This window comes from Corvus cornix, chromosome 1 (assembly GCF_000738735.6).
Source record: "Corvus cornix cornix isolate S_Up_H32 chromosome 1, ASM73873v5, whole genome shotgun sequence".
NCBI classification, from domain to species: domain Eukaryota; kingdom Metazoa; phylum Chordata; class Aves; order Passeriformes; family Corvidae; genus Corvus; species Corvus cornix.
The window spans coordinates 3,076,495-3,099,437 of NC_046332.1; the positions used below are offsets into that span (position 1 = coordinate 3,076,495).

The 22,943-nt window shown below is 40.3% G+C and overlaps 1 long non-coding RNA gene across 1 annotated transcript in view; it reads left to right on the plus strand.

Annotated features, from left to right (window-relative positions):
• Positions 1-12,614: 12,614 nt before the first annotated feature.
• LOC120409665 overlaps positions 12,615-22,943 on the plus strand; it is a 72,250-nt gene continuing 61,921 nt past the window's right edge. Inside the window, exon 1 of the long non-coding RNA XR_005601431.1 lies at positions 12,615-13,019. This is a non-coding gene — a long non-coding RNA (uncharacterized LOC120409665). The remainder of the gene's footprint in view (positions 13,020-22,943) is intronic.

Sequence of the window (22,943 nt, forward strand, 5' to 3'; positions counted from 1 at the left end):
TGATCTGGTGAGTTACCACTGAGTCAAATAGTCATTAACAAAAATCAGCCTCAGAAGTTATTATGACATTTATGCTTTGTTTATTACAACTTCAGTAGTGTTAATTCCTGCATCCTGCATTTATTTCCACTATCTATAATTACTAACAAAACAGCGAAACCTTGTTAGTATCATAGCTCTCACTAGTTAATATCCTTTTTTTAAAGAGTAATTTGCATAAAAGAGAATTCCCAGTTGAATAGAAAATGTGGAAGTATATTCCATATTAATTCTAATGATACTGCTAAAGAGAAGTAGCCTACACAGCAATGCTGCATAAACACATGCAGCATTTGAATTAAAGACCAAACATCCATGGGGATGTAGGAAGTAAATGCAGAAGCTCTAGAAATCCCTGCAGCCTTTTAGAGCTTACTCTGATGCAAGCACTAAGGAAAATAAAAGGAAAACAGTTGTCAGGATATTTGCAGTACTGACTCCAAAGCAGCTCCTTTTTCCGAAAGGGACTCCTTTTTCCATTCAGAGTTTCTGTGTAGTAAGTGGTACCTGGATGGAAAAAAAAGATAAGAAAGGACACATGAATCTGAAGAAAGATTTGGATGGAGATTTTCCAAGTTAGGTTAACTGCTGAGAGTTGATTATCTTGCTACTGTTGTTCTCCACCTCCCCTTATCACCCAATAGCTTTACAACCCTTTCCCTAAATGTGTGCCTCAGCAGGAATATTGAACTCCTTCACTTCCAGTTCACTCCTTGCAGTGGAGAGGAAGGATGATATCCCCAGCACCACTGCCTGTCTTGGGCAGGCTTGGATTCCCTGTTGCCATCAGAAACATGCAAAGGTTGTGTGTAGCTCTCAGGAGAAGTCTCTCGGGCTACTTTGAAAGATTATTCTGCCGTTTTCAAGAATAATTTTGTGGGTTCTAGACTTCTGGTTCTAGACATAAAGTCAGCAAAATTGAAGGCAAAATAAAAAAGGAAAAAGAGAAAAGGAAAACCTGCACCCCTAAGCCCTCAGGAAGGTCCTCAACCATAAGACGTAGTGCAGCCACATCCCTGAATGGAATATGAAAATTCCCAAGCATGAAGCAAGCATTTGACATCTTTGTTAGTAAACAAACAGAGCGCAGTTGCGATTCTTGTGACGCAGCAACAGCACAGCGTGTTCTGCCTCCCTCTCTCCCCCTCTCCTTGCCCTTTTCTCTGCTCTCCTCCTGCTGCTCCCATTGCTGGCAAACATTCCAGAGGTCAGTGACAATAGCCATGTCTCTTTCAAGCTGAGTGCATCAGTCAGGCATTGAGAGGGCTGTTTTCCTGCCCGTGGGTACCCCAGCACGCAATGGGGAAGATGCAGGTGTTCAGGGACTGCTGAGTGCTCAGCTGCTGCTCTTTCCTAAGTGAAGGTAACTGGTGAGAAAGCACAGCATTTAGAAATAAAAGAAAATATTTTTCTATGGGGAATGTTTTTTTGACCCCACAGCTGTTAGGTAAAATGGAAAAAAAGAAAAAAGGAGATGAAACTGTTCCTGTAGAGAGAGAAAAAATCTTATTTAATTTTTTAAAGAGGCAAATCTGCTTTATTGCATCAAATTCATTGCACCATACAGAGAAAATACTTCCTCTTGGAATCATGCTTTTAGATGTACCTATCCTAACTATTTTTTATAGTTCACTATCACTATTAATGCTTAGTGATATCTTAAGCTGTATTTGTTATGCTTTTCCTTGTGAAGAATTTCATAAGCAATCCACCTGCTTTTCACAGATACTTTTTTGACCTGGAATACAAAATTTTCCAAATGAGAAGTACAGTACAAGTCAAATACAATAATAAAATATGGTGGAAAAGTTTTTTAAGATCAAGTCTAAACTTCTGAGTCCACCAGTAAATTATACCCTTGAGCCCTTCATCTACACATCCTTAAAAATCTCCAGGGATCGTGACTCACACAGGCAACCGCTTCAAGTGCCTAACAGCCCTTTCCATGAAGAAATTTTCCCTAATACCCAATCTAAACCTTCCCTTGGTGCAACATGATATTCAGAATTTAATCCCATTTGGCATTTACAGAAAATACAGGCAGAATGCTCAAACTCGCAAGAATCCCTTGGGTTTTTCACTGAACATGGAGAGTCAGGACCTTGTTTTTGTATTTCATCCAATTAAATTGCCTTTAGTCCCTGACTGCCATACTAAGATACTCCACTAATTTGTATTAAAAAAAAAAAGATAATTCCCAAATTGCTTATTTCTGGTACCCATTTTGAAGTATGCTGTCAAGGAGAGGAATTAAGCTTCACTGTGGCACTTGTTATTGGGTAATAAATTCTGAGCTTTGCTTTGTGTTGCTTGCATGCCATGATAAGTAAGAGTAAGTACTAGGCCTTGAGTGAAATTGGAGCCAGATAAAACTCAGTGTTCTTGCTTTCAGATTATCTGTAAACTTTAATTCAATTTTAGGCCTGGTGGTTGTGTTGAAGCCTAATGCAGTTTGATTTTGATGGCAGAGATGCCGTTTCAGATGGAATATGGTGACTGGGTAAAGCAGAAGTGCTTCCTGAAAGATTAAATGGAAATGGTATCAAGCAGAAGAAAAGTTTAGGTCTACATGTCCTTTCAGGGGACAAAATGGAGTGCTGAGGGCAGAAAGGCACTGAAGCTTTAATGTGAGCGTAGAAAGAAGCATCCATACACCAAACAAATTCTGTGGTCTCTAGGAAATGCTTTATGAAACCTTTCAGTCTCAATCTGCTGGATGGCTGAGGAATCAGGGAGTCCACTGGAGAGCTCAATACTTTGTTTCCCAGACAAATATGCTTGAACTAGATATTGCTTCCTGATGTCCTTTCTGGCCAGGCAGTACTTCTCTTGCTGTGTTGCCCTGCTGGCTGTCACTGAGTTCAAGTCAAGGAAGGTCTCAGCACCATCCTGGGAAGAACCCAAAAATCCAACACCTGACTTCTCCAAGTGCCAGATGCCTACAAAATCTCACTGACCACTGTGGCAGCAGGCACTGTGTCCCTTTGGGAACAATTTTCATCTCATTTAGCTGAAACCAGTCCATGGCATCACGACTTTGGCATGTGGCAGAAGGTCCAGAGGAGCACAGGGTACTCTTTTCCCAGTGTTTCACTCATACTCCAGCTTGAGGAGTGCCCTGCAGACAAGTCTTTGGAGCTGCAGTCCAACACAGAGATGCAGCCAACAAGGGACAGTAATTGGGATTAAGATGTAGAGCCCTAGTTTGACTGCAGATTTTAAGCGAGCTTCCTTCATTCTGAATTGTTCCCAAGACCCTTTTTCCTTTCACATCCTTAAAAAGTGATCACATTATTCTTGGGCTGCTGCATATGGGCTCGAATGGAATTTAAACTGCCTGCCTGACAATGATGAATGAATCAACTCCAAATCCCTTGATGTGGATCAGCTATATAGCATAACAATAATATTGTTGTTTAACATTTATATTGAAGTAATACCGTGAGGAATCTCATCCATTCAGGGACCAATTTTGCTGGAAACTGAATAAAACACACCGCAAAATAACAAGCCTTGTTCCAGAGACAAGGCTGTCTAAAAGGCAAGCTGTACCAGTGGAAGGAGACAAGGAGCAGAAGGATATAAATGACAGTTGCATCTTTACAGAGCTTCACAAAACCTGGGTGCTGCTTAATTTTCTTGCATGGTTGATCTCCCATGTTTTTTCTAGATTTTGCTCATCCCTTTCTACTTTCATCTTCTTTACCTGTGCTGTCAAATAAACTCTTAAACCTCAGGTTTTTGCTGGCAAAGCTTGGAAAATATTGGAAAAAGGGAGCTGTCCAGGAAATTCCGCATGACACTTTGTTACTACCTTTGGACCAAATGATTTTAGTTGGCTTTCTGTACCTTGGCATCCATGTTCAAGCTTACTTTGGTGAATTCTTCTCTGCAAGATGTTTGTGAAGCTGTCTTTGAATATTGTCAGATTCTTTACTTGGATCCAACTGTGTTGAATCTGTTACATTCCCTGCCATTTCTCGCTTTGTAATGTTTTCAAAATTGTAGTTGGTTTTGTCTGGAAATACGTATTTTTATATATTTATTTATTTTTAAACAGATCCATTCTTGTCACCGTTCATGGTTCCCTGTGTCCTTCAGGGGAGAGATTTTAAATCACTTACCTACTTGTTCTAACTATTTTCTCTGGAGCCCAGTGCCACAAATTTTTAGTGAAAGCGAACTCAGACCTCTTGTTTCAAAAGGAGCAGAGCATTTCCTTGACTGTTCTTGAAAGTCACACCCTGATTGTACAGTGTTACAGACATGTTACAAAAAAAAAAAAAAAAGAGAAAGATGAAAAGGAACACATCTTAATAAAATATTTTAAATGAAAGTATTTTTTATGCCATAGGTAAGCTCTGTGCATATATGCCCATGCATATGAAGGTGCTAACATATATGTTAAAAGAAAATTTGGCCTCCTAGGCCACATTCCCAGAATCCCATACACCAACGTCCTGTGATAGATCTTAACAGTACTAGTTGGACATCTTTTAGCCAAAGGATATAAATACATAATTACTTTTTGGAAAGCATTCTTCTAGCCTGGATGACTTGTGCCATATTATCTAACATGTTACTTTGTGAGCTTTTACTAAGCTGAAAGCATTGGCTGATTATTGTCTAATAAAAAAATGTCCATGTGCTAAATTTAAATGCCAAGGGAAAGTGAGGCATATGTACTATAAACTGCAAGTTCTGATAAGACAGTGGATAATTCCAAATGATAAATGGTTTAATTTTATTTTCACATGAAGAGGCAGAAAGAAGGCTGTACCTTGCTCTGAAATGACACAGTAATTGGAGTGAGTACAGGATTACTGCGTTTGTCCTGACTCCACATTTCATCAGGATCAGATAGAACTAATCTAAATTTGGGTGGCGTTTCTCAGAGGCCTCACACTTGGACTGCAGTGCCCTCTGCTCAGCTGCAGAATAGGTACAGCCTTGGCCACTTTAACACCTACCTGCAGTGAGGATGTTGCAATCCACATTGTACTCTTCTTTGGATCTTGATCGTTTTACAGGGTCAGAAATCTTTCTGGATTAACTAGGGAAAAGTGCTGTGTCTCTACCAAGTGACTGTAGGATTGCTGCACAACCAGCTGGATTCCTGGGCAGCTCACACCAAATTTGTATATGAATACAAGGCTGTTATAGGGCTGGATTGCATTAAGGTGAAAAGCAAAACACCATGGAAGAAACTGAGCGGAGGAACACAAAGGAACACTGAGAAAAAGAAATAGATATGCCAGTAAATTGCTAAAACTGGTTGCTGTGATCACTTGAGCAATATGTCAAAATATGAAAAATGATGATATGCTGTTCTTGTGAAGAATGCAGTGTTGAAGAAAAATGAAATAACGGGAGAGGGGGATAAACTCCAAAAACAATTTTGCCTTTTAAAACACGTGCCATATCAGCCATGTCCAAGTTTGACAGTGTAGTCTTCTCAGAGATGCTTTTGGCCACCATAAGTCTTAGTCAGGAAAACATGCAGTGCTGTTTGACAGAATGTGCAGGAAGGGGAAATTCTGTTAGAGTTTATTGAATGATTGATGATAATTTAAATCTACTTCAGAAGAGCTGTTATGTTCTTGAGTCATTTCTTGGCTAATGTGCTAATAAAAATGCACTGTATAATGCTGCTGCTGGATTTCAAACAATTTAACAGCAAAAAGTTGCTTACTGAGGAATATAGAGGTTCCTCCAGAAGACGGATATATGATGGTAATTATCATGGCAATGAACTGGGCCTTGTTTACATTTGCGAAACAGAGGGAAACCTTGCAAAAATCTTTACTGATTTCAGGGCTGAGTTAAGCATTTAGGAGGAATTTACCTCTCCTCAGCTTCACTTCAGGCCCTGGGTAGGTTATGGAGCAAATCCTCCGTTTCCAGACACGTGAAGAAGGTCACTGGAAAGAGCCAGTGCAGATTTATCCAGGGCAAAAAAGGCATTCCCTGAGTGCCTTCTAGGATGAGAGGAGTGCTTGTGTTGTTTGCCTTGACATTAGCAGGCCCTTTGCCACAATCTCTGGTGGTGGTGTGGTTGCAGCTCAGCTGGTGAGATACGGACTGCACAAAGTGATAAAGTGGATGGAAGCCATCAGGACTACTGGGCTCTTTTAAGAGGGGCACAGTGACAGGACGAGAGACAATGGACAGTGGTTGGACTGTGGAAAATTCAAGCTTCATATTAAGGATTTAATTTGTTTTTCCACCAGGAAGAGGGACAAACGCTGGAAAAAATTGCCCGGAGAAGTTGTTGTCTTCACATCACAATTATATACTCCAAGGTTTGTCCTAATGTGGCTCTTGTGCTCACAGGATACTTCAGCTTCATCTTTCTGAAGTTTCCACAAGAAACAGAGCTTTTTGTTGTCATTAGCAGCACTGTGAGAATGATAGGGCTCTGAACAGAAGATGCAGTACAATGGACAGGCAGGGAATGAGGCTGAACTGTTTAATAAAACGATTTTCAAATAAATTGCCTGAAATGCTTTGCGACTCCAGCAGGACAAGCCCCCAAAGATACAAGCTCCTTGGGAAGCAGAATTCATCTGGAAAATAGTTTTCAAATGTTTCAGTTGGACAGAAATCCCCCTGCTCTCCCTGCCCACAGTGGTTATTCTATTTGGAATTAGCAATCCGATTGTAAAATCCTGGCTTTGCCAAAGCTGCTTTTGGTGACAGTGTCGTGAACACTTCACTCTGGCCTTTGGGAGCCTTTGAAATAATTGTAGAGACAAATACATGTTCAAAAGGACAATCCTAAAAGATTGGAGTCTTTGGTGAACACTCTGGTTAAGGTCTAACCCTAAACTGGAAAAAGTACAATGGAATAACCTGTATACTCAATTAATACGTTTTACTTGGGTTTGATGGATGTGTTTTTCAGGACACTGCTGTGCATAAGACAATTTGTTTTGTCTTTTTTTCCCTCTGACAATGCATTTGGGGAACATGAATTCCTCACCTCTGTCTTTCATCTGCCTAATTTTACATATGTGCTGAAATACCCAAAATAAATAAAAGCAATCAGAGAACCACAGGAACAGCAAGATAAAGTGGATGTTTATGTGTTTGTTTTGCCATCTGCTTTATTTTGGACCAAATACCTGTGTATTCAGTCCAAAACCACAGTGTGCATTTCTTTTATTATCCGTGCATGCTGCTTGCCTCATATTTAATCATATTTTTGTTATTTTATTACAACTCTACAGATATGAATTAGGTAATTAAAACTGCTCCAGAAAAAATTTAACACCTGTTCTGTGCCTTAAATATTGTTTACAGAATCCAGAAAGCTATGAAACTTCATCTTGTTGAACAGATCCTTATTACTTTAAAGTGCTACACTCTCCTTGTACTCCTATTTTGTGAGGAAGCTGTTGAAATCAAAGAGAAAGCTGGCTGCTACTGGATCTAATTATTACAAATTATGTGGCAGAAAAAATTATTTTTTTTTATTTAAGGAAAATCAAGTTTCCATGTTGCAAGGAAGAGTTGCTAGTGGCTAGTTTTAAAACCTGATAATTTCAATTGGCTTTGCTCCATCAGCCACAAGGAAAACACCTGGCAAGCTGCTGCATCCCAGCCAAGTCTTGTTAACCTTTTGGCCTTCACAGTAACTATCAGCAGGCACCGAGTCAGTGCTACTAATCAACTGGCATTAAAACTTCCACCTGCTAATAACATCTTATTGCTTTTCAGGATTAAATAAAAGGAAATGAGCTGTTTAATTACAGTCAGAGAAATTTTGCAATGCTGTGCTGCCTTGGATGGTGACAGTAACGCTGAAATGTGTTTAAGGGCATGGCTACGTGAACTGAAGGCTTCAGAGGTATAACAGCTCTTCTATGTTAGTTTTTTGCTTGTAGGAAGTGTAAAACATTTTTACATGAAGATAAGATAAACTAGGGATATTCTTTTCAAAAACGTGTAGGCAGTTGTAAGCAAGGCTGTATCCATGGATTTTTATTTTTCTCCTCATTAATGCTCTCCTTAATTATTCCACTTTATGGGGAACTCTTTGCTGGTTTTTAATTTGTTTGCTTGCCTCACTGCTAGCAAAAAGCCCTATTCTGGTGTTCTTAGTGCAGCAATGAAGCAGGGGAGAGATATTACAAAGTAGACAATATTTTTATTCTATTAGGAGGGAGTTCTTCCATTCTGACTTTTGTGGAACACATGGAGCAAAAAAAAGCCTGGAGGAGCAAAAATCTTGCCTGGAAGTTCCATGTGTGGGATGTAGGCTGAGTTAGTATGTCTGTCTCCCTTTGCTTCATTTTTCACTTCTTACCCCAATACCTTGAATATTTTAGGCCAAAGTCAGCCAGATTTTGAAGCACTAGAAATGCACTCTAGCCCCCATGGAGGTCTGGTTGGGATTTTGGCATGTTTTGGAACAAGGAATGCAAATATCACTTCCTAGATGGAAAAAGAAATGCCCTGCTGGCAGCTGGTCCAGTTCCAGTGGGACCAACTCTACAATGTGTTTTCAGCAGAAAGTGATTTTTATAGCAATGTTACAAGCTGTCTGAATTCCAGCAATTTTAATAGCTTGAAATATAAAAATCTATCAAAATTAAGATTATCCTTTTAAAAAGAGGCGTACTGCAGCAGGACTTTGCTTTTAAATAACATTTCCCATAATGTGTTCCAACCTCTCACTGCTTCCTGGTACAGAAATAAGGACTTGGAGGGAGGGACTGTAAAGTCAAGGGAAACTTGATTCATGTCAACTGTTTCAGGAGCCCTCATTTATTTCTCCTGTGAGCCTTGCCTGGGTTGTCAGCATTATACAGCCTTGCTGTGGTGAACTGTTGAGAGGCAGCATCTTCAAAGACAATAAATCTTTAAAAGGACACAGGGAAGCATTAGTGATATACATGCTGTTGGAGTGTTTATAGCTTTTCTCTTTTTCATTATTCTGGTTTTCAGAGAAACTTTTGTTGGGAATGTTTATACAAATGCTATCATGCTTTAAAAAAAAAAGGCATTTCTTAGCTCCTTTTGATCAAAACATAGGCAGAGTATGTTTCTGACCACTTGAAAGGTGACTTGTGAACTATGTGGACAGAGGAATAAAAGGCCACCAAAAACTATGATATATTTTACATTAAATTGTTGTATAGCAACAGTTTCTAGAGAGGCAGATTCAAAGTAACATCATTGCATGGTGCACATTTGCCTTTCCAAAGGTCAGCAGGTGATGATAGATGAGAGAATCAAACAGAGTTTTGACAATCTCAGATTTGTAGGAGTAGCTGTGTGCCTGTACAATAATGAAGATTTTAATTGTTTTAGTCAATATTGGTGAAATAAGACAAGCCACTCTGAAAAGTGTTCTGTGTGGTCTCTTTAGAGTGATGATTTTAGTACAGTTACAGAACCTCAAGTCTGCACATGCCGACTGAGCATTTGAGGACTTTGTGCATTTGAGGACTTTTTACTTTTGAGGAAATCAGTTATGCAACTCTTAATTTGCATAGCCGTGCCCTCTCTCATCTTAATGTTTCTTTTATGGGGAAATTTCTAGTTTTCCTTCATGGTCAGGATTTTTGATTCAGTCTCACAAGGAGTGATTTCAGGTTTTCTATCTGTTGAGCTTGACTCCCTCCTTCCCTTCCTCTTTGAGTCTTGTGCACCTGCATCGCAGCTGGGACATGACTCCTTTTCAAGAGATTCAAGGAGAGACAGTTTGTTTATCCTCTCTGTGTGTTTTTGCCCTGCTATCACTAAAAGTAGGGCAAAACTTTGGAGAAAATAGTGAGGTACAAATCTAAGTGGAGATTAAAGGAAGCGAACTGTCTACCTGTCGCAAAAATCCTGGAGGTGTAACTTCGGAGCACGCAGAAAACAAAGGAATGATATTTCATGTGTTGTTTGAATCTCCCATGTATTGCAGACTTCAATTTTAGTGTTCTTTATGGCACAACCCAAGATACTCCTGCTCTGAGGGTTTTCTGCTTTTCTTCTTCTGTAGGAAAGACAGTAATAGCTGGGGGGTATGTGGCGTCTAGGATCTGAGCATATTTTTTGGGGGAAATTAAAACTTGGGTTTTAAGTTAAACCCCAAAGCCTCCAAGGAGACAACTTCTTTTTGAAAAGCTGAGTGGGAATCTGTCCTTAAAAACTGGTTTTTTTCTTACATGTATTTTTTTTCCCTCTCAGTAATTAGAAACAAAGGCTGCTGGTGAAAGAGACCAACTCTCTCCAGGATCCACACTTTTAACCGTGGCTCTGTTGCTGAAGAGCTGTGTTGAAGGTATCTTCAGGGTTTTGTTCCTCTCTTTGTGTGATAGGAGATGCCAGTGGCCTGTTGTGACATGGATCTTGATCTCCTTAAAAAGGGCTCTTGTTTCAAAACCTGGAGGGGAGATCAGCCTATTTTCAGAGGCCAGTGGGATCCAGTGAAAAGGAAACATGAATGAGGGAATATTTCTGGGTTTTGTCAGGTAACCTAGCAATAATTGCTATGCTACAGCGTGCTCTAGCTACTGTTTGCCCTGCACATTAAAATGCAAATGTTTTAATGAACAGCAGCTATCTGAAAAGCTCACTGTCAGGGCAGTCCTCTGTTCTGGTTGGTGTCACTAGTGGTCATCTTGCTTTCTGGTAGATTTTTCAGTACTAGCAGCATTTTACCAATCTGATCTCATCTTCTGGTGATTTATACCTTGCATTCCGGTCTGCAATTTTTCAGTACACATCTAAACCAGATTCTCAGGGCATATGTAGCACAGTGGGCTGTGCAGAGCAGGGGTTGTGGTACCAGGGATCAAATTTAAAAGTTTGTAGTGCCTGGGACAGTCCTCACTGGTGCTGTCTGAAAAGGAAATGGAGCTCCACTTTCTGTATATTATTTTATTTCCAGCTGTGGCAAAGGGATAGACATCAAGGCAGAAAGGCTCCTAGGAACCTGAAGAGAGCATGCACAGGCATGCAGGTGCATTAATATGAATTATAAGCACATGGTTTCCCTTGCAAATGGAAACATCTCCTCTGCAAAGTGTGATAAGCCCTGGGTTCCTTTTCTGCGACACTGCCTATAATTGCTAGGGAAAAAATGGGCTTAAATGTAAAGTTCCGAGAGCACTGCTCAGTATCCACAGAGTGGATTTTCAGCACTATTTTTAGCCTATTGCTTGCTGGGTTAGAATGCAAATAGCTGTGTGCACTCTGGAGCTGCAGAAGTCCATACAGACTGAACACAGGAGGGAAATTGTACCATCCCTCTGGTGCCTGTCCTCACTCAAGAGTGTTACTTTTTTTTTTTTCTTCATTACTGCTCAATATTCAACCTATTTGCTGCTACAGATATTTCAAGAATATGGGCTTTTGGCTACTGCTGATATTTTTATATTAATAGAGTTAGACGTTCTCCTTGTAAACATTGGTCCTCCAAAGTAAAAGGAATGGGACCAGTGCTATTCTTTGCCAGCAGACAGATTATCCCTCAAGCAAAGATCAGTCTTGGGCAGTGGGGTAAAAAAGACACACTTTTTCACAATCGAATGATCAATTAATGGCTGGAAAGCAGCTCTGAAGTGGAATGCTCTCCTAAATTGTTTTTCCAAACCTGCTTATTTTTCTTTTAATAATCTTGGGATGTGACATAATGAATTGGCGAAATGAAAATATTCCTGTTGCTTGCCACTCTACCTAAACAGTAAGATTAGAGCAACCATCTGTATTATACTTGCCTGAAGAGATATATAGGAAATATATATATATAAAAGATATCAGTGGCACCCTTTTACTCCCATTGATCTTGCTCAGAACCTAGGTAGCACCAATGTGTAATTTCTCATACATTTACTCTCAAATTAGGTTTTATTTTGGCTTGATTACAGCCTCCTTATTGCAAACAAACTCTTCAAATTCTTAGACTAAAATAATGCTGGGAAGAACAACCGTGAGTCAATGAAATTTAGAGGTGGCAGTAGGGGATCACATAAAGGCTCTGAGATCCTTAAAAACAAGGGGAACACTTCAGATACCAAAAAGAAGTTGCAATCATATATCCTGTGTGCTGGATTGCATCTAAACATGCAGCTCCTTGATTTAAATTTCCTGCCATTAACCAGCTGCTTCAGTTCAGTATTTTGGGTGTATTTCCTGCTGCAGACAAAATGGGAGAGACTCTCCCAGGAGAACCTAGTTTACCTCAGGGCAGGCTGAGGGCAATGTGTGGATAACAGTTCCAGATCATTCAGGGTATTTCAGTTTATTGGGGATTGTAACTAAAGCCCATCAGCGCTCTTCCAGTTTGGTACTGAAACATGAAGCACTTGCCTTCACTTTTGCAATAAATTTAATTTTCTCTGCAAACTGGATTTTAAGCATCATCTAACAGGAAGAAATACTTTCTTTAATGTTTCTGTTGTAAGACAAGAGTCAGTTTATATAGAAACTTCCAGCTCCTGTGAATTTAGCTGCAGAGTGGGTGATAATTCAGTCTGGGAGAGGAAAACTATTGGTGCTCTAAAATGTATGATACTGGCTAATTTTAGGACACAGCATCACAGATTTCATTAGTTCTATTCCCTGTTTCACAGCCTTTGCAATGTGCAGCTGGTTTTCATATTTGTCAGGAGTCTAACACAAAATAATTTTGCTCTCTTTGTGCGTTAGGATTCTATGAGCTCATTCTTTAGATAACTGCTTCACCACTTTGTGTTTTGGCCCCTGCACGTATCTAGGTGATAAAACCTCTTTTGCATAAGTTTCAAAGTCTCCTGATTGCTCTGAGAAGCAACCCACCTTTTGAAACCTCTGGAATGTATGAAACAGGAAAGAAGAAATCTGTGACAAGTTATAACAGCCAAGGTTAATTTTGAAGCTGTGTGTGTGTTTACTGCCTCTTAGGGGAGTATCTCGCTGTTTTGCATGCTGCTTACTTGTTTCTGGAGCTGAAGAAACACTGCTTAAAAGGATTAATTTGGCAGGCACTCCTGAGACTTTAGAAGGTAAACAACTGTTTCTTTTTTGTCAATATGGCAATTAAGGTCTGGGAGATTAAAGAAAAAAAGTAAATGCAGTTTTGGCTTCTTCTGTAGACTGATGGCTTAGTGATCCTTTGAATATTTAATGAGATGCTTTGATGGTTCTGGAGTAGCAAAATCCAGATCAGATGTGAAAAATGGAAGAATAGTGAACTGCAAAGTGTGAGTGCCCAGAGTTAGGTGTGTGGGGTTTCTTATGCTCAAGATTGATGTCCAGACTGTTTTGGTAAATGACATCTTCAAAAGCAAGGGATGTGCTGAAGGTGTCCAGATGCCTGGAGATTTCTACATTTGGCCTCTTTTTATACCATCTTTACTGAAACTTCTGTCTAGTTCCTGCTAAAGCAAGCCATCTTCCCCACGAAGCCGGCAAAATTGTTAAAAATTTTGCCATGACTAGAACTGTGATTTTCAGAGTCAATGAAGGAGTCAGAAGTGATGTTAACTGTGATCTTTTAGCACCCTTTAAAGCTGATAGGACTCTTTCATTCTTAGATGCTTTGTCTACTTCAAATGACACAAAGTAGCCACAAAATAGGCTTTAACATCCTTTGTGGGTTTTTTCCTGTAGTCTCCCATTTTGGGTAGAGCACTTATTACCTCTCCTTAAGGAGATGGCTCTCATGTCTTTTCAAATATATCTTCAGGGAATTAATTAAATTGTCTTTCTTAAAGTGGGTGGGCATTTAGAAGAGCTTTAATTTGAAATCAGAAATTAAAAAGGTCTGAAGTTAATTCAGAATGCTTTTTATATGACAATATAGCTGGAGAAGCTGTCAGAGTGTTACCTGTGTGTAGTGGGAGGACAGCTCTAATTTTAATAATTTTCTTCCCCATTTTTCCCCCTGCCCCAGTGCTGTTCCTTCTGTTTTCAATCCCAAATCTGATGCTTTTTTTGGAGTGGGAAAGAGATGAACCTTTGAAGAAGCAGAGCAACAGAAATCCAGGTTTTGAACAAGACCCCAATATATCCCTTAGGGAGCTCTTCGTGCCTTTATTTTGGCACACTAATGCTTTTAAAGTGGCAGCGCTGGCTTCAGGCCCTCTGGATCTTCTTCGTGACAAATTCAGGGAGAAATAAATGTGATTGCTTTTCTGGCTAAGTGAAGAAGTTTATTCATTCTTAATTGCCTCCCTTGACCTCTTCCGCTTCATCAAATTGGAGAGCAACGTAAAGACAGCCACACTTCACTTCACTTCCCAAAGAACTTGGTTGTTTTCCAGAAGGAAATGAGAGGGTCTCCAGTTGTAGCTAATTTGGTGAGACACAGGCTGGGAGAGCAGACAGGGAAGTGGATGAAGTGTGGCTGTATCATCCAAAGGGTGGAGATCAGTCACCTGAGGCTGAAATTGTTGCTGGGTATGCATTGTCTCCCTAAAAGATCAGTACTGATGCCAACACTGTAAATATCTTTATTTGCAAGCTGGGTGATGAGACACAGTTCACTCAGCAAATACCTGTACAATAGTAAGTTGTTCTGTGTCCTTTTGCTCTCTAAAACACACTGGGGCACTGTTTAAACTGGTCTCTTAAATTTTATTGGATTTGTTGTTGTGTTCGGTATTTCTCTTACATATGAAAGTGCTTTTGAAACAGCAAATCTCAAAGTAGGAATGAAATGGCCACCCACCATCTTCCTTATGCTCATCCATAGGTTTGGGGTTTAAAAAAAAAATTATTTTATTTTAAAATGAAAGATTTGAAGCCAAGCATACAGCCATAATCTCACTGCTGGCTACATAAAAATGTCATTGTCCTGGATGAATGCTCTTGAGATTTTAGTGGCTGAAAGATGACTTCATAAATCCCTACTTTATTAAAATGTCTCTTGAATGTCCACGCAGTTTTGTGAACAGTAAAAGATGAGCACTTACTAAAGGGCTTACACCAGGTATGAAGCTTTTCTTTGACCAAAAGGCACTTGTGAAAATAGTTTGTAGTGCTTTGAAAAGAAATACGAAAGAATTCATAGTTATTGTAAAGCTTGTGTGCGTGAAATTGTTTCTTTTTTCCCTCAGCTGAATGTTCCTGGTTGAGTTATTCCCGGTTCTTTCAATTTCCTTGCTCTTCCCAGCGCATCAAGTCACACTTTGCAATTAGCACTCGTGACCCACGTAAAAAGACAAAGTTCCCCAGCTCCCCAAGTGATCCCTGCATTTCAGCTGGGTAGGAGCAGCCATGGCAGTGCTCTGAAATAAAAATGCAGAGGAGAAGAAGACAATGACAGTGCAGCAAGGAAAAAAAAGACAAATCTACCTCTGCCAAAGCACTCAGAGTGTTTCCTCCTGCCCTCACAGTGTTCATGTGCTTTGCCTTAACTACGTTTTGCACTAATGTTTTCTGCATTACCTGTTGGGGAGCTACAGCAGAGAGAGCCTTTCCCAGGGTGTGTGAAGCTCCAGAAACTCATTAGGGCAGCAGCCCCGCAAGGCAGTGCTGGGAATCAAACTGTGAAATTGCAGTTCCTGAGGGGCCCTGGGCACAGCCGTGAGCTACTGGAGCTTTCCAGGGATGGAGACACCCAGTCAGCACAACAAATGATGCTGAATCCCCGCAGCTGCCCTGTATTTATTCTGTAATTTATGCTCCAGGGGGTGGAATCACAGAAAAAAATTCCTTAAGGAAGTTTTTTGGCCAAATTCAGAGAGTGACAACTTTTATTTCTGTGAGCAGAGGAGTAGAAAGGATTTTTTTCCTGTTTGGTTGTTTGGGTTTTTTCCTATGATTCTCTTGTCCCTGCTTTCCTTCCCCTAAATCTTGGAGGAGTTTTTCAGACCAGCGAGGAAAGTAGTTTAAGCACATTGAAGTGGAGGAAATTGTTACTTGACTACAATACATACAGGAACAGATTCTGAAAATAAATATACAGAGTTGAGGGGCTTCCACTCCTACAGATTGCATGGGAAGCCAGGCAGGGTCATATGAAAGATTGCAGGTATGCGAAGCTGAATCATGAGCAGAATGTGCAGTGCACACATTTCAAATGAATTTATAAACTAATATTCGAAATGTGGGGAAAATGTACAAATGGTTCAGAAAATGCTAACTTCCCTTTCATCCCACTGGGACTTTACCTTAATTATGGGTGGATCTGGCGGTTTCAGTGTTGCTGTTGAGGAAAGCACAAAGTTACTGGAGAGTTTTCATATTTTTGGGTCCATCTCCTAGCAATAAAATGGCCCAAATTACAAAAATATTCTATCAGGAGGCTTAAAGCAGCATCCCAGGAAAAATACTGAAGAATTGACATATCATGTAACAATATTTATGGAATATTGATGTTTGAGTGACTGACTTTGAGTAGTCATGTATTTTTTTCATTGATTTGGGTATGTGACCCCAATTGTGTCTTTCATATAGGCATGTGTCAAAAAATTTTTCCTTTTGTAATTAATTTCACTACTCTAGGAAATATCAAATTCTATATAGTTATTTTCTAGCACATCTGACACTGCATTTGGAACTGTGGGCCTGAAGCAAGAAAAAACAGGGAGACTTTGATTGAATAATTCTTTCCAGGTTGTAACAGGAATCGCAAACCATTTGTCCAAACACATTTTTAAAATATAGGTAGGAGGGGAGTCGTGGTTAGGGTATCAATCTAATTTCTCTGTGTGTGTAATTGTGAATTTTTTGGACAAAGTATTAATTGAATAATTGTTATTCACTACAGATGAAGCAAAAAGATAATTCAAAGCATTCTCATTGTAAACATTGCCATAAAACTATTTTCAGGGGAGGAAGAGGAAGCAAAGCTGCTGAGGATATAAAAGGAAGCTGTCTGTCTCTGGAGGCCTGTTGGGTGACAAAGGCATTACAAGATTCAAGCAGTGCAATTAAGACAGTTACAAAAATCAAAATAAAAAACCGACTTTTAATTGTAAATGTAGTTAACTACTGGAACTAACCAATTCTAAAGATGAGGCAGAGCTGCTGTCATTTATTGTCTTTATCTTTATTCATCTTATGCAGAGAGTAAGATTAAAGATTGTAATGACCTCTTCTGCTCTTGCAGTCTGTAAGTCCTGGCTTAATAACTTTGGGACACACTGTGAAGGTGACAGGAGATGCCTGGCAGGCTGTGGTCAAAGCAGGATTTGAAATGGTGAACCTTTAATAGAGGAAAAGCCTTTAAATGGAAGGCACATCAAAGCGTTTGTGGCGAAAAGTAAAACTGCAGAGCGTTTTAATTTAGTTTAAATGTTGCTGCCTCCGTGTATTAGAATTTATCTTGCAGATAGTTTTCACATGGAAATTGCAGTTATTACTTTCAGTACCACAGGATGCCATTGAATGTACTCTATGTCTCACTGGTAATTGGTAGGCAGTATTTAGGATCTGTTGCTAGTGAGTTATTTACGGGCTTTTGTGCCAAAACTGAGTTTGTAGGAATAGCGTGGCGCCGGCTGGCTGGGGAAGAGGCTGTTTTGTGAATAAACCTGTAAGATGAAGGTATATTTCTGCTGGTGTGTTTTTTCTCAGCTGGAAATGAAGCAGCTTGAAGGATTAATTAGGATTGAAGAAGATAAGGGGCTGTCTGCAGGAAGCACATAACAGGGTGCCTTTTGGACACCAGGTGCTTTTGAAGTTCTTGATCAGAAGTAGATTTAAGCCCGTAATTGCTCAGCTTTTGAGGAGTTTCTAGGCTTGAGATTTGCTGCATTTGGAGTGTTGTGGAAGAGAGATACTTTCCCTCAGTTATTACCACAGTCAGGCTCTGTGTTTAGCCCTGTTTGCCAGAGGTCTTCACCTTTTTGAATACGAGTACTGAAAAGTTGGGTTGCCTATGGTGCGTCATATAATTTTGCTCTTTATAGCACTGATGGCAGCTAAGAGAGCAGAAATAGTGAGGTATAATTAAAGCTTTGCTTTGTTATTGCAGTCTGATTCATGTGAAATGTCTCTGTCACCCCAAGAAAGGCGTCTCTCACCAGCCTTGAGAAATCCTCCAGAGTTCTGATGAGTTTGTGTGAGCACTTGGGTGAACGGCTCACCTCAGCAGAAGGAATCACACACTCCAGCAGGGTTTTTTTAGTCTTTGACATCAATTTTGCCTGCTATAAAACCAAGTTTAAATTGTAGGGTCCCAGATACCTCTGTTTCTGACTGTGATGAAGACTGGCTGCATGGCAGGCACAGGCCAGTTCCCAAAGAAAGGAGCAGAATAACAACCCAAGTGTGAAGATGGCCATTGCTCTTGGAAATGCAACCTCTTCATTCTGTGTTGTTAGGGTTTTTTCCCCTTTTAAGGGTTTGGTTTTTCTAGCTATTTAACACAGGGAGGGTGTCATGTTTAATACCAAGTTTAATTATTTGAAGATAGTTGATATTAAATGGGATTTCCGATCTCACAGAGTAGCACAGAATGGAATTTACCCTTAAAAATACAGCAATTGCAATACAGAGTCCAGTCAGGTGCTTTCCAGGCTGCTTTTTGGAGCTGCCAAAAACCTTTTCAGCTCCCTTACCCCACTGCTGTGGCCTGGGAGAAAAGTAGGGCTTTTTCACTCCACTTTTGGGAATATGCAGGCACTGTAGTGCAGAAAGTGCTTTAACCTTGTAAAAATCCATGTGCCACAAGGTTGGGTCTTGCCTGTTTAATGTCCAGCACAAGGTTCTTATTTGGAAAGGAGAATGTGTTAAAAGTCACCTGAGCTGTGGGTTCCATCCATAACAAGGACAGGGCATTGGAGAGCTTCCTCTGGCAGTGCAGAACTCCTGAAGGTGAACATCCCAAATAAAATGAAGAGGCCTTCATGCCTAAAGGGACTGAGGAAAACACACGAGTTGCCTGACAGTCCTAAATGTGATGAAAACCGTCCACTGCAGGGGATATTACTGTAAATCTTTGTCTGCCTGGCAGATTTACATCTACTTGCTTCCATAAAATCCACTGTTAATGGCACAACACCTATTAAGCTGAGGTGTGTCTAGGTATACTATATCACTGTATTTTACTGGAGAGTTTGCATTATTCCCAGTGTTTCAGTGCTTATATTAGGAGGTTATTCAGACTGAAAATATAATAACTTTTTCCTGCTCCTCAAGGACAAGATTTTATTTCTGGGCCACCATTCAGGAATGACAGGCAAAATATTGGAAATAATAAGGCTGAAAAATACTGTGCTCCAGAACGGATGAGATTTATTGAGACGTGTGTTCGGTTACTTGAAGGAGGCATTAATAAGGTGCCAGCCAGATTCTTATGTTTTGTTAGTTGCTTTTCTGCCTTCTTTTCTGCTGTTTTGGGTGGGGTTTTTGCATGTCCCAGTAGCAGTTGCAGAATTGAGAAGGGTTATATACAGAGAACATGATGGATATTTGCATCAAATTAATTCTAGCAGTGAAGGCCTTGGAGGAACAAAAACCTCTGCCTCAACACAAAAACTAGAGGTGAAATAATTGAAAGTAACCCGGTAGAAGTTCCCTTCCTTTCTCTCAGTTTTGGGGTGTTTTAGGGCATCCACACTGTGAAGAGAAGCTGTGGCATCAGTTACCTATGGAATTTACAATTAAACTGACCCAGCTTTTGCCTGAAATTAGTGGAGGAAGAAGCAGAATTGAAGGGATAACATTGCAAGGAATAAAGTCAATGTCCTGGAGGCTGCTTCCCTGGTACTTCCATGAGGAATATCAGTGCTCCTGAAGGAGTGATGTGCCATTCTCTCCCTTCAGAAGTTTCTAAACACTGTGTGATGTAGAAGGGGTTTGGAGAAGTTTTTTGTTTCTTCAGTAGCAGACTTGTAAAGCAGAATTTCTTTCTGAGACTGCCAATATGCTCCTAGATTTCTTGTGGTCCTAATCCCTCATCCTGTGCCATACAGCCAGAAAGCTGTGTTACACAAAAATGGCTAAAAGACTCTCTAGTCTTTGAAGGGATAAAATATGCTATGACATCTGCCCATCGGCTGCCAGCCAACAAAAAACAACAAAACACAAGTTTTGTGGTTTGGGTTTGTTTTTTTTTTTTCATTTTTGCAAGCACAGTTCAGTTATCCTTCCAGCAGAATCTGGAAAGAAACCCCATAAGAAAATGAGGATGTTGGAGAGCAGCAACAGTAACTTGAAGCAAAAAGAATTTCATATTTAAAGAGCATGACAGCCCTTTCCCAATATATTTCTCCAATATAAAAAGCAAATGTGATGTTTTCTTTTTGCAAAAACTGAAGCACAGAGACAACCTCTACAATAAAGTTTCACCTCTTGATTGGAAAGGAAAGCTCAGTGAGCACAAAAAGTCTGTGTTCTGCACCAAGAGAGGCTTAAAGGTCAAGATGAATGCAGTAACAACTGAGGTATTCTCACCTCGGCATGACCTGGCTGCTGCACCATTTAAGATAAAAATCACATCCCATGGCGTTGTACAGTAGCAGGGTGGTCTCCTGCTGGGAGCTACTGGCAAAGGCCGTGCAGAAGAATCGACACTAAAATGTCACAGCAGGGGAGAGATTTGCCAAATCTGGCTCTGAAATGCTCTCCTGCCAAAAATGCATAAATCTGTAGTTCTGGGAGCATGTGGAGAGAGGGAGCACTTTCCACAGTGCCAGAGAATGGAAATGTGTGGTGTGAAATGAGCTAACAGGGATGTCCCAGACACTGGAGAGATTTCTGTTCTTCCCCTGGGGAATTTAATCATTTTTCAAAATTGCAAGTTTAATTTGTAGGCACGACCTTGGGAAAGATTATTTGCTTTGCTCTTCTATGAAAGCAAATCTAGGTACTAGGTGGGGGATGTTTTAGGGTTTCTTACTTTAAAAACCTGTCATTTATGGATTCCTCAGTTCTGTGAGCTGTTTCAAAGCCATTCATAAAAGGGGTATAGCAAATCAAGCAGGTTTTGTTTTTTTTTTTTAAGAGAAATGATAAATCCCCTACTCTGATTCCATACCTCCACTGGCAAACTTTTTGGAAGTTTGAAAAATCAAAAAGCCATGGTCACTGCTGGCATTACCTCTGTTTCAGCTGGTTTTAGAAGGGCTGTAGTGCACAGTAAATGTCAAGAAATTCACCCATCCTAGTCCACGTGAAATTGCAGCATTTGTGGGCCCTACTTATGTGAGGGACCTGAGATCCAAAGAGCTGGTAGGGGACGCTTGTACAATTGCACTGATCATGCAGCATTGAAGGGGGAGTCACCGATTTACTTGTTTTCCACCAGACTTCTCTTTTTTCTGTGCCATTAGAGTGAAATGGGAGATGCCTATAGATATTCCTTCACAAGTAACAATGCTTAGCTTCTTTGCTGGCTTCCATGTGCTCCACAGCCATGCTGTCCTTATTTTGCTGTGATTCCATTGATAATTATTGTGCTGAATTTTACAAGGAGGGAGATTGAAGGATGGGAGGGAAACGATGTCCTCAGAATAGCTAAAGGGACAGTGGCAAAGTGGTGTTTAGTCACTATCTCCTCAGTTATCTGCTAATTCACACCTCCCCTTTACTCTCCATGCTCCCTTTGCCATTTTTGTACAAGCTGCCTGTTCTTCATGGTAGTTAAATAGGTAGGTAAATAAAGCAAATTATTTGCATAGCAATGCACGTTTCTCCTGGTATCTGCTCCCCTTCTGCTTGCACAAGGAGAGCAAAAGACTGATTCTGTTCTGACCTTTCAGTAAATTAACTCAGCTCACCTCTGTATGTTTGCCTTCCCTGCCACACATACCTGGTTACCTTTTCAATTACCTTCTTTGCTATTCACATTATTTCCTTAAAATATGTGGTTCCTCAGAACCCTCTGTTGAGCCCACGCTACTTTGTGAAGAGAGATCCTTCTGAAGACAGGCTAGCTCTGAGAAAAACATGTCCCAGCAGCTGTAGAGCTGGGCTTACCTATTTGAACATGAAATATTTGAAATGTTTTCAGTCTGAGCTGCACCATCCTTAGGGAAATGGTAAAAATGCCTTTACTAGCAATTAACTGGGAAACAGGTGTCTGTAACTTCACTGCCAGGACTTATCTTCCTTCATGAAAGGAAGAGGAGAAACAAAGAGAGGGAAGATGAAATATGTGTAAAGGAAAAAAGGAAAGAGAGGAAATCCTTTTTGTGAGGTATGCTGTGTTTAATCTCTTTGTGCTGCACCGCTGCCATCAAGAAGTTCATATTTTGAAAGAAGAAAACATTGCCTCTGTAAAGTAGAAAAGATTTTTCGGTTTTGTTTGTATTTATAGTCCTGTGAGGAATACTTTAGGTCAGACTCTTTTTCCCATTGTACTTTTGATTTGTGAGATTTGCCTGATTTCTTTTTAGTACGAAGGAAAAGTTTGTGGTAATTAAAAGGCAAATACTACTTGTCCGTTCAGGAAGAATTGCCAGTACCAGTAGGAGGTATTTCTGGTGGATGGTGCTGTCAAAGGACTCAGCAAATCTGGGATTTAGTGCTTATTCTGCAACAGATTTCTCTGTGACCTTGAACAGGGCATTCCGTTTCTGTGTGCTTCAGATCTGCACTTGTCACACAGGGATAATGGTGTTTGCCTCTCCACAAGGTTGCTGTGAGGATAAATGCAATTAAATAATGCAGGATGCCTGGGTGCTTCTGAAGTGATGCTACCAAAGACACCGAACGGAATTAAACTCAGGGTTAATTCTTCTCACAGTTACATATGTTCGAATTGATAGTTGCCTTGCTGAATTTGTTAAGATTAATAGTGCATGGCAGAAAATCAACACTTCCCAAACTGGCTTGCCCCAGAACTCAGGTGGAGGCAAACAGCCTTGTCTGTCCCTCCTCTATTTAACCACAGATGTGATACTGCTCTTGTTCCCTCAGGAGCTGGGGTGGATTTGCACTGTACAGAGGAGGAAAATGGGCAGAATAAGCTGCAGGGTTCTTAAGCCATCTCTTTTTTTCCTCTTTTGTCCTCCTGCCCCAAGGCCATGGCTCCC